We start from the raw sequence: 11,787 nt of genomic DNA, 5'->3' as shown, positions 1-11,787 counted from the left end.
ACATATGCCCTTGGTTACACATTATTTGGTACGGCGTGTCTGACGGACTTTACTGAAACACCTCCCATACAGAACGGATATCGCAACAAACAATTTTCATCTCTTCTGACGATTAAACTAGGATCTGACTGGTTGCTACACCAGAACTGATGCCGAAGTTCAGGGGGCTGTTGTTAAGTGGCTCCTAGATGTGGACTGTGATTTCTTTTATACCAGTTTCGACAGATTGGTTTACCAATGGAACAAATACTTTGACAACCATGGTGACCATGTGGAAAAGAAGAAAAGTAATACGCACCAGTGTATTAGTAACTTTGTGTATCTCTGATATCCTGAATAAACTCTTTTTGAAGGAGGACTTGTTACCTTACTTTCTGAACCACCCTCATAAACCAGTTACTTCAGTTCAGAAAGTTTACTTCATGATTCGTGTCATCTCATGTCCTTCAGCCTCCTGAACTATATACTACAGTGCTGACCACCAACATGAAAGGCAATTGGAAAGGCATCAATGCTACACTTCATCACAAGAAAACGAGCAGCTTATGTTCAAGATGGAAAATGTACCAAGAGTATATTGTAAGCCTATTGGCCTTAAGTATATGCTTTGTGCAAAGGAAACCATAGCAGAGGAGAAAGGAAGTGCATGATGATATTAATTTGGGCATTTGGTAAAAGAAATAAAAATGATATCGTGCAGCCCACAAGCGCTTGATGACAGTGGAAAGGCACAGTTAGCCCATACGCTGCATAGGGCTTCTCAGCAATTCGCACTTCTGAAGCATGTCACTCAAAGAAAGCAACTGAGCCTATGTAAGCCAAGGTCTGCCAGTGAAGGAACAGCTGTTTCTTCCAGCATGGAAGGTTCATATCATGCTGTATTGTACTGTGTTAAAGTGGATCTGACACGTGGGCTTCTCACGGCGCCCTTCCAGTTCTGAATGGCTTTCAATGTGCACGGTTACTTTTTGTTTGTTTTTGAAGGCTTAAGCATGGTTGGTGCTAGCGTAGAGACCTTTCAGTGCACACATGGGGCCACATGTTGCATGAGCCACATAGTATTCTGCGAGAAGCAAGCGAAGAGTACTCAAAAGGCCATATTTAGTTGACAAATCAGAGCTCCTTGCCATCCAAAGTTTTCAGTTAAGATTTTATAGTTACCAAGGGCAATTTTCTCGTCAAAATTCAGAAGACCAGTGATAAAATGAGGCAGAACACATTCTAGCCGATTGCTAACTGACATTGCATATCCGAGTAAAAGGCAGTTGGAAAGCAGAAGGGCAGCTGGCACTTTTCACTTCTTCTAAGAAGATCTTCACCTATTTCATCATTAAGAGCACAAAAATGAAAACATGGTTGGAATACTTCCTTTTCCTATTTGAAAAAAAAAAAAAAGTAACATGTCATTGGATATTCTGCTATCATGCAATACCAGTAGTGAATATTCGTCAGTTCATTGAACTTGAACTTTCCCATGGATGTTGACTTCTGAACCTTTGATCCATTGCATAGTGCAAGTGCTCGGAAGTTGCGAGAAATGACAGGTGAGTAGAGGCCCATAACTAGGCCCACAACTTTTTGGGCATGTTGAGACGGTCACTTCAAAGCACTTCTTTCTCATCGTGAACATCACTCATAATGACACAAAGGTCAATATTAAAAGGTCATCTCGTGCATTTTTCCAAATGACTCAAGAAAACCCAGCAATGGTACTTGAATTCTGTGTACGAGTTAGAAGGAAATGGTAATGCTAGTATTGAGGTTGATTTCATGCGAGGCTAGTACTGCACTATGCTTACAAGTAGACTAGCCCATGTGCAATTCAGCAGTTACTGTGTTTTCCATTTGCAATAAAAAAGTAAAAAAGGTGCCAGGATTTCTAAAGAGGATTGCAAAAAATAATTTCGTCTCTCTGCAGATGCTTGCCGAGACATGAGAAAAAAAACGAATTAACATGATGCAGCTCTTCTTCCCCAGCCTTGTGTAAGGTTCCCCAATACAAAGGCTAAGCTATTGGCCAGTGTCCCTCTGCACCTTTACTCCCTGCAGTATAGCACTGGCACATTTTTTTTTAGAGGGCACTTAAGACTGCCTACGTGCTTGAATGAAAAAGTATTGAGTCATCGTGACATCTGCTTCGATGTTCATTAAAGATTGCTTCCTTTCTAATGACACACCTACTCATTAGCATACACTCGTAAGGAATCGCATACACTAGGTTCACCTTTATTCTCCAAGAATTGAAGCAGTTTTGTGGCCTATGGGTTGCATGCTCACCTCACAGTCTGAAGGTCAGTGGTTCGATTCCCTACACCAGAAGTAACTTTATTTTTTCTTCTTTGCTGTAGACTTCACTATCCTATGCTCTACTGCCGATGTCAGGCGAGAACAAGGTGACAATTTTCCAGACTGGGAGGAAGGTTTCGAACTTGTGGCAGACAGCCTAAATACATATTCAATTTGCCAGTCATAGAAAGTTTTTTGTACGGGGTATTTAATTATGGGCAACTATTGAGTACTAAACAGCTGTAAAAGCACGAGTTCGGAATTTCTGGTCTCCTGGTCAAAATATTTTTTGCAGTTCCTTGTTTTTTTACCTTATCTTTTTTGTAAGCCAACATCCCTGGACCAGTTTTAGCACCCTCTGCCGCTGAGAATGTCTTCAACGATTAGGGTGCCTGCTGCTACATCTATTGGCAACGACTCCTTAACATTAAAATATACTGCAAGCATCCAGGTTCCATCAATGCCGTCTACAGCTTTGGCAAAGCTTAGTCATAGAAAATCTGCTGCTGCCACAGAACTGGCCACTCTTCCTTTTTCTCTAAATAAAGAAGCATCAGGTAATAAATACCTTTGTCCTTGCTTTTCAAAAGGCGGTAGTTAGACATCCTAATGGCAGTAGTATTGAAGAAAATTATATAGAGATATGCAAAGCAATTTGAACAGGCCTATGAATTCTATACTGCGCTGGGCAACTAATTATTGCATATGCCAAGTTACGAGATTTGTATGTGCTATAGTGCCCTCCTTTGGCCGCACCAAAAGCGTGGTGAAAGTGCGGCCGCATGTAGAAGAACAGAATAAAGACGGCGCCGGGTTGTGACTTGTGACGCCACTGTACGACAGTTCGGTTCTGGTCTTGATACAAAATGGTGGCTGCGCCGCCTAGGTGATGCGTAGTCGAAATAATAGGCATGACATTACCTGAGATGAGCAGATTTTGTTAAAACTACAGCTGAGAGCACTAAGCTGGTTTTAGAAATGCTATCAATGAAATAAATCTACTGATATTTATCACACATACCAGTAACTGCCTTTGCCAACAACAGTGCTACTCTAAGCAGTGCCACTGGCAACATAGCGGCAGCCTGCCTTACTGTGCAAGAAATGGTGACAAGTTGCAAGTGAAAAAAATCAAGGCATCTGAAGTTTCTTCTAGCAAAATTAACAAAAATAATGCGATCTACTGCTCTCAGTCCTAATCGTAAAGTGTTGTATAACGACTCCAGGCCATGTAGCCTGATTACAGAGTGCGGTACAACCATTGGCTCTGGCTTGACTTGCTTTGCCCGTTTAAAATACAAATTCCTGCCAGTGCTATTGTCATTGTAGGGAAAGATCTAAAGCAATATGCGAATACTTTTACACTCGTTTCTGGTAGCAGACTGTCGTTTAAATGTGTTTGTCTTCCATTTGTAGTTACTGTGCGATACGAGTTATACTAGCTGTTTTGTCTACATCAGTTCACTTTATTGTGTGAATGCAACCCATTTTGCTGAACATTTTGCTGAAGCGCCTGAAAAACATATTTTAGATCAATAAAACCCATACCAAGTTACCTAATGAAAATATTTTCTCATGGAAACCAAATGAAAGCATGCAAAAATTACTTGTGGTTGTTATGAAAAAGACAAGCATAGTTACTTAAGTACAGAAAAATAATTTTTGTAGTACCTGCCACAAAATCATGCCGCAAGTAATAATTTTGTTGTAAAATGACAATGAAGCTCGGACGAGGCATAAAACCTGTTATAGATATAGATAGGAATAGCAGCACTCACTTATTCACAAAATGTAAACACTGATGTGGAAAAACACAAACAGCAAGTTTCACAAATTTTACTGCATGCATAGCATGTCACGAGAATAATTCGGAACAGTGAATTATTCGGCTCACTGAATAAAAACATACTCTAGCAGCCCTCTCTTTAAATTACTAACGCATTCGCCCAGTTTCACATACATTTCACCACAATTAAAGAGAGATGATATAAACGAGTTGCCAAAATAATAAAACAGGTTCATTACTGCACCTTTTCAAGCTGTTTTTCTAAGCTCTTCTCGCGCCAACATGTTTTGAGGAAAGCGGTCAGTTGTTTCTCCTGCATGTAAATGATGGCTAGAAGCGTGGCCAAGCACATGGCACCTACAGCAGTATGAAATGAGATAAGTAAATCCGGCCTCACAGCAGAAAGCTGCTTCTGAAACTTTGGTCACTACATAACTGAATACCGAAGCACCAAGTACAGTTCTACTGGGAAGCATGCCATGTAATGGGCAATACTGTGTTTTTGCATAGTAACCAGTTATGAGGAACATGCTATAGCCAATACATGCAATAATGTTGAAGCAGTTGGCCAAAATGAACCCGACACCTCCAAATAAGGAAGTCAGAAGGTAATAAACAAGAAGGAAAAGAACTGAATAAAGGGTGACCCTCCGGTTGTGTTGGTCCAGCTGCTCTTTGTTCATGGCGGCAAATACAAAACACTCGGTGACTCCATTGATAGCAATTAACACAATGTACGCACAGTGCCACCGAAGTAACAGGGGCGCCAAGCTGCCACTGAGAGCACTGCCACCATATATATGCAGGAGGAGTATTGAGTAGGCTTGACCAAAGGTATGGTGGCTAGACGGGGAGGTGAGAGCAACGCGGTGGGCGGCGCATTGCGCCCGCCGACGCAGTAGTTCATCCTAGCGACAGGTGGCGCTCGTGTGGCTTGTTAGATGCCTGTTTTGCCTGTTTTCAGCAGCAGCACTGCGAGCAGCGGAAGAATCTCGGTCGTGTGTTGTGCCAGCTTGCTCGAAGACGTGTTCCTGGATTTCTGTCGTTACTGTTCTTGTTAACGTTGAATTGTTGTCATGACATGATCGACGATGGATAGGCCTTCGAAGCGCCAGACTCATTGCTTTGCACCGGGATGCGCGAGTGGGTACGTTTCCTCGAGGAAGAAAGACAAGAAAGCATCAGTTTTCAGTGCACCAATTGATGAAGAAAGGTTCAAGGCGTGGCAGCGAGCAATTCCACGAGCGGACAGACCTCTCGAGAAAACTTCAGTGCTGTGTGAGTTGCACTTTGAACCGAGATTTATCGTGCGGGACTATACGCATATCGTGAATGGTGGTGTTGTCAAGATTCCCCGTGGCCGACCGTGTCTCAGCGAAGATGCTGTACCTACAATCTTTCCCAACACGCCTCATTACTTATCAAAGAAGCTCCCGCAAAAGCGTCTGTCAAGGACGTCAAGAGGAGAGGTAGTGGGGAAAAAAAGGAAGGTAGACGACGGCGCGCAGCGTGACATGGCTTTGTCAAGTGACGAAGGCACCAGCGACGCAACAGCGGACGACGCAGTAGACTACGATAAATGCTCCCTGGACAAACTGGACTACCTACTTAGCGAGAAGCTACACAGCAAGTACTGGTCCAAAAGTCATCTCGAAGGAGCCCCGAGGACTGTGGCATTTAGCGTTTTCGCGCAGGCTAGAGAAGGTGCGTGCTTCAAGAAGCTGGTGTTATGTTCTGCAGAGGACACTCATTACCACTGTTCAGTATTTGTGCAAGGTGTGTGCTTGAAAAAAGAGGACCTGCCAGATGCCGAGTCTGTAGAAAAGCTGCTTTACTCAGTAGATAACATGAACGCATGCTGCGGTTTTGAGAAAAACCTTGTGGAGGAAAAATATCAAAGCTTGTCTCAAGCAAAGTACAGAATGCACGGGAATAATGTCCACAGCAAAACCTGCTCAGGCGCATCGCTGGATGAAAGGGCGTGCATTCAGTGCAGATACCTGAGGAAGCTGCTTTTGAATCAGGCATCGTATAAAAGAAGGAACGCAAAAGTGACCCCTGCCTTCAACGCTGCAAAAAAGCTGATGAGACGTGACCAGCAGTTACGGCGTGAAAGGGGAAAGGTGGGTAGCCTAGAGGGAGTTCTTTCAAGGATGAAAGACGAAAATGCTGCCATTTCGTCATCAAAAATCGAAGACAGGCTCACTGGACTGCCTGAAAAGCAGCAAGAACAAGTGCGAGCATGCTTCAAAGCATCAAATAGGAAGGGGACCCAAGGCATGCGCTACAGCCAACAGTGGATACTTGAGTGTATTTTGATGTGGCTCAAAAGCCCGAAGCTCTATGAGCATATTCGGAGGCACAAAATAATGGTGCTTCCTAGCAAGAGCTGCTTGCTTAAATACATGAAGAACTATAAAAGCAGCTTTGGATTCAATGAAAATGTGCTTGCCGCAGTTTTGGAGAAAACCAAAACTATGGATGAATATGAGAGGCACGGAGGAATCCTGATAGATGAGATGAAGCTCTCTGAGAATCTGAAGGTCACCAGCAGTGGGTTAATTGAGGGCTTCGTTGATTTGGGGGCCTACACTTCTCCAGACCAAACCATGGAGAGATGTGATCATGGCTTAGTCGTACTTTTTCAGCCATTTTCCGGCCAGTTCCAGCAAATACTGGGAGTATTTGGTTCTCGCAGCAACGTGAAGGCTGATATCCTTTCAAAGATTATTTTGGATGCAACATTAGCTGCTGAGAAAGCTGGCCTGTTTGTTAATTTTGTGACAACAGATGGTGCTTCGTGGAACCGAAGTATGTGGAGGCAGTTCGGCATCAAAGGAAGCCAGAAAAAAACTGTGTGCAAAGTCAAGCACCCAGTAGATGACAGTAGAAGCCTACATTTCCTGTCGGATTTTCCGCACTTGGTGAAATGTGTCAGAAACAGCGTTGTGAAGACTGGCCTTCAGATACCAGAAGGAAGAGTGAGGCCCGATGTGGTGAAAGAGGCGTGGAAGTGCAACAACAGAAATGTTGTGAGACTACAAGCAATGCCTCACGTGACAAAGGCGGTCATAGAACCCAATGGGTTCGAAAAAATGAAAGTAAATTATGCCTTCACTTTTTTCAGTGATGAGGTCCTAAGGGGGCTGTCGGCATACAAAAATGACATTGAAAGTATGTGTGGCAAAGGCTGCAGTGAACCAACAGTATCGTTTATACGTAGGATGTCTAAGCTCATCTCTGCAATGACATCAAGGTGGAGCCGCGATGCTATGCGTCCAAAATCGCAAGCTCTTGGTGAGGTGGAGAATTTTCTTCGCTACCAAAATGCTTGGGAAGCAGAAGTAAAGCTAGGCTTTATCAGTCAAGGAACTGCAGAGGGGCTACGTGTCACATTAAGCAGTACAATATCAATCCTTGACTATATCACATGAAAGTTGGGTTATAAATATTTGCTAACGGCACGTTTGAGCCAAGACCCGCTAGAAAATATTTTTGGCATTTTAAGACAAATGTCTGGAAGTAACGACCACCCGACCCCCACCCAATTCCTGCTTTCAGAAAACTGTCTCTCTTTTTGCAGTTTAGCAAAAGCACCAGGCAACGGAAATGTGTCACCAGCCGTAATCAAAAGCCTCTTAGGGAAATCCAAAAATTCAAAGGAAGCCCAGTCAAAGCTTGATCAGCTGATGGACATTGGATGCCTTAATGAGGTACATGAACTCCTTAATTCATGCGATATGATTTCTGACCACACTTCAACAGCTACTGCCAGAAGTGACTCAAGAATAACTTATTATGTCACTGGCTATGTTGCCCGCAAGATGCTTAGCAAGACAAAATGTGAAGAGTGCTCAAGAGCACTGCTGCTCCCTGCTGGGTGTGAGGCACCTAAAGAAGCCTGCCTCACGAAGGAAGTTGACAGGGGTGGATTACTTTACCCCTCTGAAGACCTCCAAGCCTTTGTTGCGAAGGTTGAAGACTCGTTCACTTATTGTTTTAGTCACAACAAGCTAAAAGCAAACAGCTACCTTGATCTGATCTCTTGCCTGACACGAAACAGCCTAAACTTTGTCGGCTGCCCTCAACACAGGGAAGATGTGACAAACAGTCTAATTAAGTTTTATACACTAACAAGGCTGCACTTCCTTGTTAAAGCTCAAAACCGGGCAATGCAGGCAAGGAGACAGAGGATGCACTTCCTCAAGATGCGACGTGTTACTTGAGCTTATAATCTTATTTTATGAGTATCTGTTGCTTGTTTGCAAAATCCTCACGTGGTTTGCCGCATGTTTCCGAAACTAAAATAAACTCTTTTCTGCCTAAATGCGATGTTTTCTTTTTTTTTTTCGGAAAGCTTTGAAGCCTCAAACATAACGTGCTAAATTGCGCTTGACTTTGATTAGAATCGACCATACTACTGGGAGCAAGCTGGTCATAACAGTAGGTGATAAAAAGCATTAATTAGCACATGTTCGACAGAACATTTCGGATCCACTCTGGCGCGTGTGATCTAAGGGCAGTGAGCCCCACTCGACAGCTAATTAGAAACGTCAGCGTCTCACTGCTAATAACGATGTTGCGAGTTCGATCCTCGCCGCGGCGGCTGCCTATGGGTAGAGACGAAATACAAACGCTCCCCTATGCTGTTATCGGCGGTCGTCTGCAACGGCGCACGTAGCCCATACTAGCCACCGTACAGTACGTCGTTTCACCTCAATTTACCGTGAATAGATTTAAAGAGTCATCGTCAACCGCTCATTTTGGAGTGACTATATTTATATAACTTTTCTTTCTGCAAAACCCGCGGATGCATGCGCTCGGCAGCGAGCATTGCAGCCGCTCCCCGCGTCCCGCCGTGAGCGAAGCGATCTAAGTGACGACAGCAGTGCCGCCGCTGCTGGCATGATTGCCTGCTTCGCTCCACGGCCGCCGATGCTCTCACCTCCCCCTCTAGCCACCATACCAAAGGTGAATATTATGAGACCGATATGGGTCAGCAGCTTAAGAAGGTACTTAAGGGTTGATGCACTCAGTGTAATACTGTCTACATCTCGCCGATCAGGTGGGACATCACGCTGTACCACTTGAGCAAAGAAAATGTAGCTACTTTCTTCAACAGGCTGGAAGACGAGACGTGCATTCAAAGATCCAAGATTGTTGACGACGTCATACACACCCTGTTCAGCAAATGAGAGAATGCTAAAAACAGTCATGATGTAACGTTCACCTTCTGTCAAAAGCTGTTTGAAGACTGTTCGCTTCATAAAACTCCAGGTCAGTGTTGTGACATCATGGTCAAGTTGTGTACCATTACAACAAATGAATGGAATAATATCTAGCGCTGTTGTGAAAGGCAGCGCATGGTCGTCTTGATTAAACCCAGAGTGCTGTAAATCGCTTTTGGTGAGTTGGCGCAGCCGCCTAGATTCGAATGTGAAATAGGAGAAAAGAGCCACAGTGTAATACACAGACGATGTTAACTGGACAATACTATAAGCCCAAACGGCATTCTCGGGATCGAATGCGACGAGTCCTGCCATTATAATGCATCGTAAGGCAATGCCGCTGCCAGCAAAAAACACTTTGAACTTTATGTAGTGAAATGCTTGACTGACAACGTACAGCGGTTCTGCGAGCACTTCAATAACGACAGAGATAACCACACAGTGCACACACAGTGCACACCCACTGCGTAACCACTTGCAACCGAAGGGTCGGGCAGCTCCAAAACGAACAGCCACACAAAGCTCATCATGGCACTGATAAAGACGCAAACAGGAAGGCACAGCCAGGTTACGTTGATGATTGCAGGCCAGTTCTGGTTATCCGTGTCACTCAAACATGATCGTCGGAAAGGCTCCGGCTCAGGAATTGCACAGTCGTGTACAGAAGCATCAGCCGAACGTTGATCACTCCAAGCAGGTCTTTGGTGATGTGTCGCAAGATGTATGCATTCAGCACGAAGGTTAACACACGCAGAGTCAGCTGCAGTACGATGTTGTAAGAGGCCGCTCTAGTGGCCTTCGCCATCAGATTGCTCCCTGCCATTTCTCTTGATCATTCAATCGTCTTTCGGCACAAGAAAGGAAACAAACACTGTGTCGAAATAAGTAAAGAAATTAGTAAAAGCCGCAAACACGTCATCCAGCCTTCGTTGTGTGGCTCCACTAGGCAAGTGTTCAACTGAAGTTGCATAAATATATAGAGCAGATTTCTATGTACAAACGTTAGCGCAAAATAAGACACAGCCTTATTTTGCGCTAACGTTTGCACATAGAACTATCCACCAACTAGCCCAGCTACAGTGTTACTTGAGTATATGGAGCAGATATTGCAAACGCCGTAACAAGAAAAGGTTCCTCAGTTGAAACTTCACAGGCATGGAATGCCGATAAAGCCAGGCATGTGAAAATTGATGTCACAGAGGCAAAAAAACTTGCCGTGCAAGCGCAGCTGTAAACGACGTCAACAATCCTAGGGCGCTGCCATATTGATCACATTGTCTTTAGCTGCAAACGCGTTTGCTGCTAGCAAATGAAGGCGTATCGCGCCAGGTTGTTGCGCCCACTACTGGAACAGCTTAAATGTAGTTCTCAGCAACCGATCGGTTCCTTGTGCCAACCCTGGCTTTCTCAGAATCTTCCATGCTTTCTAAGACACTAATCATGTACGGGATCCCACACATAGCTTACAAGTAGAAAAATTAAAATGGAATTCAGTGGCCTAACTTCAAAGTGATTTTTTTATAGGGATGAAGACATTGATGTTCGAAGGAGTGAAACACCTAAAATTTGGACGCACGTTTTTTTCTTGGCAATAAAAACTCATTCACACTCATAAGCCGCTTTCCAATTGTATCGGTTTCGGTTTTTTACAGCTGAACGTTGAATGTGTCGTCAAAGTTTCGTTTAGGCCACGCTAAGCATAAGACAACTGCGATATAATCGTTGCTTCGTCATATTATTTTACTACAACCCAAATCCAGCCTGTCTCAACAACTGCAATAACAATAATTGAATAAACGGCGATTGTATAGCAGTTTTTTGGCGGCTTACGAGACGTAAACAAAACTTTTATGTTACAGCTCTGTTAAAAACCGAAACCGAAACAACATGAAACAATTTTTGTTTTAAATTACTAGGCGATCGTAGGCGAATGCCATGTGATGATGTCAAACGCCCTCTTTCGCATTTATGAAGTACAGCTCCCTGATGCCAGACAATCGTAGATTACATTTGCGTTCTCGTTTATGAAGACTTATCTGTAGCATAGTTGATAAGAAGAGGAAAATCTTATTTTAAAGGAAATATCTCTTAAGTTCCGAATTGGAGAAGCGCAGCTTGCTGGACCAGTTGGTGCATGGAACCAGGTAGAAAAACCAGCGGAAGAGGACGCGTACACAATAGAAGGAATTCACACGGAATTCAACACCAGCGTCGTCCGTGTGAATTCCTTCTATTGAGTACGCGTTCTCTTCTGCTGGTTTTCTGCTGGGTCTCGTGAGTTCCTTACATGGAAGGTAGGAAGACTCTTCAGCCATTGAGTGCGTTAAACGTGTTCTTCAGCGCTTCGTCGTTTGCGTGTCGTCTGCTTGTGGCGTGCACAAATAAGGCTAGAAAAGTACAGTATTGTGCGTTTTTATCGCGAAGACTTTCAAAAGTTTCCCCGCCTCAAACGCTGGCTCATTTGCGATGAAATTGCACACAGAGCTT

At 43.9% G+C, this 11,787-nt stretch overlaps 2 pseudogenes; both read right to left on the bottom strand.

The window, feature by feature from the left end:
• Nucleotides 1-4,108: 4,108 nt before the first annotated feature.
• Nucleotides 4,109-7,145, bottom strand: LOC144114640 (man(5)GlcNAc(2)-PP-dolichol translocation protein RFT1 pseudogene; annotated as a pseudogene).
• A 781-nt stretch (nt 7,146-7,926) lies between these two features.
• Nucleotides 7,927-10,269, bottom strand: LOC144114634 (man(5)GlcNAc(2)-PP-dolichol translocation protein RFT1 pseudogene; annotated as a pseudogene).
• Between the last annotated feature and the right edge of the window lie 1,518 nt (nt 10,270-11,787).

The sequence above is a fragment of the Amblyomma americanum genome, chromosome 1 (assembly GCF_052857255.1).
Source record: "Amblyomma americanum isolate KBUSLIRL-KWMA chromosome 1, ASM5285725v1, whole genome shotgun sequence".
NCBI classification, from domain to species: Eukaryota; Metazoa; Arthropoda; class Arachnida; order Ixodida; family Ixodidae; genus Amblyomma; species Amblyomma americanum.
This window is presented reverse-complemented; position numbering and strand designations above follow the sequence as displayed.